Here is a 7734-nt window from a genome sequence, read left to right as displayed (position 1 = left end):
GAGATCTTTGTTCGATAGGCGTTTTGTTCGGTTGCTGCAACTTTTCAAAGTGGCAGTATGCAAAATTTCTGAGAACGGGGCGGAGAGAGCAGCCAATCGGCAAGCGGTGAACTTCCCGGATGTTTACTTCCCTCCTCTCCTGTCTGCTTGCAGACAGTATACTACAAAACGAGATGTTTCTCGTCTCACAAATGAATGAAATCTTTATTTAAAGAAATTGTTTTTTCTTCTCATACCCAAACACGTTTTCAAATAGTAGTAGGTGCGACTACTGCAATTTATAACTATTAGTTTAACTGCGTCGTCCCTAGGTGGTGTCGCGCACAGCGAGAAGAAAAAGAAAATGACGGGAACATTGCCGCACTTTTCAAGAGGCAGCAACAACATTCCAGTGGCACGGTGGCACCGACGAAAGGGTCGATTTCGCTGTACAGCCAACGCACTATTTGTTTCGAGAAACGAAAGCGACGCCGGAATTTCCTTTCTGTAATTTCTTCAAACGCCTTTCGCACCGCCACCCGCTCCCCTTCTTCCTCGCGCAACGCCAGCGCAACAACCTAAGTTCCCAACGGAGGTGCCATTTTCGCGAATTAAACTATGGATTAGATCTGAACGTGCCATATCTCAGCCGTAGCCGCCGATTGGATCCAATCCAATCCACCAGACGCGCCATGCGAAGCCGGTCTCGTAAAGGCCGATCCACCCGACGGACCAAATTGCTCTTTTGGACCGCGGTCCGCGCATCACGTGATAGGACGTCACCAGTTCGTGCGTACCGTCATTGGCCCGCGCAAGACGCGGCTCTCGCGGTCCAACGAATCGCCGAGGCTTTTGCCGCTTCCGTTTTGGCGGCGGACCGCACGCAAACCGCAGCGATTTTGGCTTAGCCAACGAATGTTGTCCAGCAACAGAGTGTCTTCAGCCAAATCCAATCTAGTTTTCGGCTCAGCAAAAGCCAGTCAAGCCAGTCGTTTCATGTCCGCCGTTCCGCCTACACGTGCGTGCAGCAGATATATTTTTTAAACACCGTGTCCTCTTGGAGTGACGAGGAGGTTTTTTTCATCTTGTATGCCTCGTTGAGCAGTTCCCGGCTTTGTGGGACTCGAGCCGGAATGATAACAATGATAACACTCTGGCCGAGAGTGTAGCTGGTTGATCTGCTCTGCCGTCTGCTATGGCGGTCCGCCGTGTTAATGTGCTCTGCGCCGGACCGGACCAGGCCGGGCCGTGACGTCGCATCACGTGGCCGAGCGGCCCGCGGACTTGGTCCGTCGTGTGGATCGGCCTTAATGAGCGTATGATCGCTCTATACTTCCCTAACCCCCGTCGAGTTCGGCACCTAGCAGACGACCTGCTCGCTTGCACGATGATTGACTTGAGCATGACGTTATTTTGACGTCACCAAAAACGTGGCCATTCCCCGCGGCTGGCGACGTCGGCGCGGAGTAGGCCAATCGCGCGGCGGTAACGATCTCCGATCGCAGCCCCCCCCCCCTCCCCTCCGTGCCCCCTTCGTCACTCGTTCATTCGGCTAACAGTGCAATAAAACATGAAGAGAATATCAGCCTTTAACAACGTGCAAATGAACCGCGACGAAGCAGTAGTGTCAGACGCCGGCAGATGAACCCAACAACGATCCTCGGGCGCATCTTACAGAATAACTACGCGGCGAGCCTGGCGAAGAACCTGACTGGGCTTCGCACGCGTTGTGTCGATCATGCCGCCTGTAAAGCGTCTAGCCACGGCTGCAGCCACATATTTCATGATGAGCTCTGCCGCCTAGCGGAATTGGTGACTCCCCATAGCTCGGCCATAGAGTAACATAGTAAACGACAAGAGTGGACACTCGAGCTGTCTCGCGGCCAAGCCATGCAGATTCGCCGATTGCACTATGTGGTATAGCTCATCAAGAAAAATGTGGCTGTGGCCGTGGCTAGCAGCTTGACAGGCACCTCGATCCTGCACGTGCGAAGCCCAGTCAGGCCCCAGCTGGTTCTTTATTCTATGGGCCCTGTCCATTGGCGGGCTCTACTGACGGGCTGGCGGCCGTCGACGTTATTCAGTAAAATGTGCCCGAGGATCGCTGCTGGGTTCTTCTGCCAGCGTCTGACACTACTGCTTCATTGCCGTTTCACGAAAAGGCCACATGAAATTCTTTTGCGCGTTGTTACAGGTTTATATTTTCTTCGTGTTTCATTGTGTCACTCTTAGCCGCATGAACGAGAGACGGAGATTGGCATGGCGACCATGAAGCCATTAAAAGCCGCCGCGCATTTGTAAGGTTCAATTTCACTTTGTATTCTCTTTTTTTATCATGCCCAGCAATGCGTGGTGATTCCAGCGATAACAGCGACGTGGCAGCGCCGGAGCTGCGAGGCACGTTTGAAACCATGACGAACTTCGAAAATAAAATAACATCCTTCATTTCTGCATATAGCGCATCTAGCGCACAACAGAAGACAAGGACATAGTGAAAACCGAATTCTGTTGTGCGCTCGATGCAGAAATGAAACACCAACATGCGAAAACTTACTTCAACCTTGCCTTACTTCAAGCAAAATGGTTCTTTAGGAAATGCGGCCTAGGAACACATGGCGTTCGGTGCAGAGGGTTTCGCGTTGATTTATTCAAGGAGGTTGTGCGCAGCGGCGTCTGAAACGCATGGTGCGACAGTTTTGTAAAAAAAAAAAATATGGCTGTATCACAAGCTGTACAGCATGCATTATTTGCAGTATGGTGAGAACGCGCTCTCTCAACATCTGTACGAGGCTATGTGCGCTCGCCCGTTCGCTGTTTTGCACTGGGCTGAAAATACGCGTTTTCACGCTGTGATTCTGCATGGAGTCCTTACCGTAGAAAGTTTCTTGTTTCTCAGCATTTATTACAGGGCTTCCATAACCGCCGTTGTTTTTGAAGACATACATTAATACGAGAGTCGCTGTGTTAGATCAGAAAAATATGCGTTACACGAAGGAACGTAGTATCTATATTCAAAAGCTTTGAAGGCTCCAGTATCGCTAACCTTCTGCCTCTATCATTCTACCTATTGCAGAAATCTCCACTTTTCCTTCCCCGAAATACACTCTACAGCTAAAGGTTATCGTCCATAAACAAGGGCACATTTCCAAGTATCAAAACACGATTGAAACACTTCGAAGACAGCAGGCGAAAAAGTCAATGCTGCCGAAGTGCCGAATTAGCAGAGATGCCAGTACCATGCACCCGTTTAATGAAGGACTCACTGCATTACGCATTAAATATGATGTTGGTGCATCCTCAATTGTTTACGTAGCCACTGTATTTTCGCACGCAACGATTCGCATAATTTTGCTACCACAAATCACCCTTCTTCGTAGAAGTACAAGAAAGCGTCAAATTTATTCCATCTAAATCAATTCCATTTAAAGTAAATAATTGCTGGCATATCTGTGTACTTATTTTTCATTATTTGGATATTTACAACACGTCTTGTGCTTGGTAATTGTCATGCTTGTGTGAAGTTTATTGCCTTCACACCATTGATTTACGGCTATTCTCTATTATACCGCTGCCACACGACCACTTTCGATCGCGATCAAGCCCGTTCGCGACCGAAGTTCTCCACTGCCATCGGATCCCTCGCGCAGCTTGCGCGAAGGCACCAATCGCGACCGAGAAACTTAATCCGGTTGGGGCTTATTAAAAGTGCGGCGTGTGGCACACGTATGGTATTTCGCAGTTTCTTCCCGTTTTCATGTATCTCTGCCACATATCTTACAATTTTGACGCAATAAATTCTTGTCTGCCATTTACGTGTTCTTTGCATTCCAGCAAGCTGCCTGATACTTAAGGAGCATGAAACATCTATTTACGATACTCCTTTTGGCGTGTAATATTAGAAGTAGAATGTCACAAGCGATAAATTTCTACTTCCTCATTAACAGTTGGCATGCTCGTTAGCGATGAAATTAGGAAATTCTCGGGCATTAGTTGGAATCGGTTGGCGCAGAACGGGGACAATGTGAGATCACAGGGAGAGGCCTTCGTCTTTCAGTTGCATAATACAGGCTGATTATTATTATTATTATTATTATTATTATTATTATTATTATTATTATTATTATTATTATTATTATTATTATTATTATTATTATTATTATTATTATTATTATTATCCTTGCGCTAAGTAGCACCTTGAAACATAATTAATATTAATTTAAATAAAACTAACATTAATTGAAAACAGCACTGTGCTCTCGTAGTCACAGCATATAGAGAGCGGCGCAAGCGCTTGCACGAAATCACTCTATGCATGCAACCTTACTGGTCACAAACAAAAATTTAAAGAAATGAAAATGAAATTATGGCCTCCGAGATTCGGCAGCGGGCGGCGACCATCTCGGAGGCTGCTGAGTTTCGCCAATTCCGCTACGTGCTCTGAGAGCCAAATTCGGTCGCAGGGGCCCACGGGAATGTCTGCTCTTTACCTGTAGCATATTACTCTATGGCTCGGCTGAGAGATGGCTCGAGACCGTACTCTTGTCGCTTACTATGTTACTCTATGTGTAGATGCTATGTCTAGAACCCGGTTTTAACGGAAATAAACGCCCTGCCCCTTCTCCGCCTTCTCTAAAAGAAGCTAATCACGTAAAATTATGTAACTGTGTTCTCGCACGTCTGAATAGAAGTGCTCTCAATCTTGCTTCGAAAGCACGAATCCCACGATGGATTTCTAAGAGAAGAAAAATGTGATGGGCGTCAGCAACCCTTTTGAAGAGGCTCGAAATGCGTCACGATTCTAAATTATAATAGATAGAATTGCGCCAAACGCTAGGGAAAATTATGTGGCTGGTTCAATTGCAGACGTGCATGCAGGACTCGCTGCCTGGAAACACGATTGAAGGGGCTGCAATACGGGCGTGCACGCGCTGAGAGACCTCATTTCACGGTATTTCACGGCCTCTCTTTGAAATCCAAAACAAGGACAAGGTACGAGAACGTCATGAATAATGCAGGTCTGTATAAAACTAAATATAAATAAAACAAGTAAACTAAACAAACAAAACTAAACAAATAAAACAAATCTCTAGGCACGCGCCTACAGATTCCACCACGTGATTATACAGCAGCTATGATTGTCACAGTAGGCACATCATCGTGCAAGCGAAGCGAAGTACTCTCCTAGCCACCTGTGGCGGGCCAGCACGGCAAACGCGTGCGCGCAGGGCCATTGCCGCACCGTGGTGAAGGCTAGTGGCCTGTAGCTGTGAGAGGCGCTTACCCGGACCGTGTTTGCAGTTAGTCTTACTTTAAAGTTTATTGATTAAGTGGCATTGTACTGCGCCGAGGCCATCTGTGTCTAGTGCTTGCGGCTGGCTGAGTATTGCATCCGGAACCCAAACGGACGCCAGGGAAGTTTATATCTTACCGGGCGTTTTATTGCGATAGCAATTATATGGACATCCAGGCGCATTTCTATCGTCACCCTAAGGCTCAGTATAAAGTCAAAGCGCGATAAAATGAGAGTTACAGCTAAGCAGGCTTAAGGGCCAGCGGGCCCAGCGGGCCAGCGAAGACGCCACTGCACATTTTCGTAACGCTGGGGCGGCCAGCGTGTTCGCGGAGTGGGTCGCCCGCTCGCTACTGTCCTCTTCCCTGCGGAGCCCGCGTAGAAGACCGGCGTTTCTGCAAAACAAACATGGCGACCACCCGCACGAACAGCGGCATGTCGTCGGCATCGTCTTCAAACGCGGCGCTGACTCACCTGCAGGCGCAAAGGCATTGGAGGTGTTTCACCACGAAGAGGTGGTATGCATCATGCGGGAGGTTTCAGCAACGAGGCCGTTTGGCGACGATTTGAAGTAGACGACCGCGATCGAAAACGTGAAGCAGTAAAACGTAAATACCCAAGAAAGTCGACAAGAAAACGGCGCCGTAATAACTCAGTTAGTAGAGCTTCGCATGCGTAATGCAATAACGTTGGATCGTCCTCCCCCTGCGGCCATTTCCATTATTGTTGTCATTTTTAAATTCAATTAGTAAGTACAAGTAATTCCCCAATGTTGTCCTTGGTGTCATTGTTTGTCGGCCTCTTATGATATGATTAATAAAGAGCGGAGCCCTTGCTTAATCCGCTTTTTTCTCGTTTATTACTTAACGAGGGTCTCGGATCCGCCAACACTTATGCATTCAGGTGGCAAGTGCGTGTTTAAACTATAGTAACCATTAAATATCCTAATTTTGCAAATCATGCGTTGTAGTGCAAATACAAGGCCCCACACTTTTTGCGTGACGGGGCTGGTGTACTCGTCATGGAATGCTTGCGCGTGAAAAACACAAAAGGCATGCAAACTAGTTTTGGATATGCAAAGCAGTTCGGGGACATTATTTCTATAACGCCTTATTAGCGAGGAAAACCGATAGGGGCCCTAACCAAAGGTATTCGCTTGAACATGACATCACTACAATTGCACGACTAAGTACAAGTGCTCTCAATCGTGCTTTGAAAGCAGGAATTGTTCGAAGGATTCCCCACCGAAAAAAGCTTATCGGTCGCGAATTAGGGCGTGCGTCAGCGCCTATTGCATGAGGATCTGTATTCGTCATGCTCTAAACTGATAAGAGATAGGACGGCGCCAAATGCGCATGAAAATTGCGGCATGGGCATGTATGATTCGCTGTCTTGAAAAACCATCGAAGAGGCTGCAGTCAGAGTGCGCAAGCAAGTCATTTCTTTTCCGTATATCCCGGCCTTTCTTTAGAATCCGAAACAAGGAACGACGCGAAAGAACGTTATAGACAAAACTCTACTTCGCGCGCCGCAGGCCGTCATCACGTTATTGCCAACCAGAGCGTTACGATTGTGACCAATCCCGCGTTCAAACAGCCAGCACATCATCGCGCATTCGATGCGATAGTGCTATTAGAGATGAAGTACCCTTATCTAGGTCAATTAGTCAACTGGGACGCTGATCATGGGAAGGAAACTTAGAGCATTAAAATTCGGTCGAAGAGCATACGGCAGGCTTTATCAAATCCTTATTGGAAGCTTACCACTGTCGTTGAAAAGAATTCAAGTCTAGTAATTTAAAATTTGAACTATGAAAAATTCTCCGAGAGGCCTTCGGCACTGCAGGGGACATAAAGACGGGCTGATGATGATGATATCTGTTATAGCAAGGTTGGCATCAGCATGCGGGATGGCTGGGGCGAGCCAACACAGGAAGAGCGTGTGCGCGAGGCGTGTGCCGCGCCGAGGCTGCAGTTTGCTGCGTGCGCGAACAGTTGCCCGGAGAAGTTCGTGTTAGTTCGAAGCTCATTGACGATGTCTTGTTATGGTAGAGGTGATCGTCTAGGTTTGGTGATTTCGGCTGTGAGAGTACTGCTCCGCGAACCCGAACGGAAGCCAGGGCAGCTTAAACTTTACCAGGAGTGTTTGACAGCGCTGTACAAATTTCTTAAGTAGAATTTGCGCCTTGCACGACATGTTTGTAATCTTTCATATGCTTGTAAAAAACTAAATAATGAGCACTGGAACAAATCGCCTAAGTAACTCTAGACTGCAAACAATGTGATGTTCGTACTGCGTGGTTATTAGGTATACCGCTCTTCTAAATTTTTGTTCGAGGGAAACAACAATCACCGAATGGAAGTGCATGCAGCACTTATCACAATGTACAAAGCGTGAGAAACAAGTTCGCGCAATTCTGCTAAAATAACTTATAATGGCCCATACAAGGAGACAGAAATCAAACA

Source organism: Dermacentor albipictus, chromosome 2, assembly GCF_038994185.2.
Source record: "Dermacentor albipictus isolate Rhodes 1998 colony chromosome 2, USDA_Dalb.pri_finalv2, whole genome shotgun sequence".
Lineage (NCBI taxonomy): Eukaryota > Metazoa > Arthropoda > Arachnida > Ixodida > Ixodidae > Dermacentor > Dermacentor albipictus.
Note: the sequence above shows the minus strand (reverse complement) of the source record.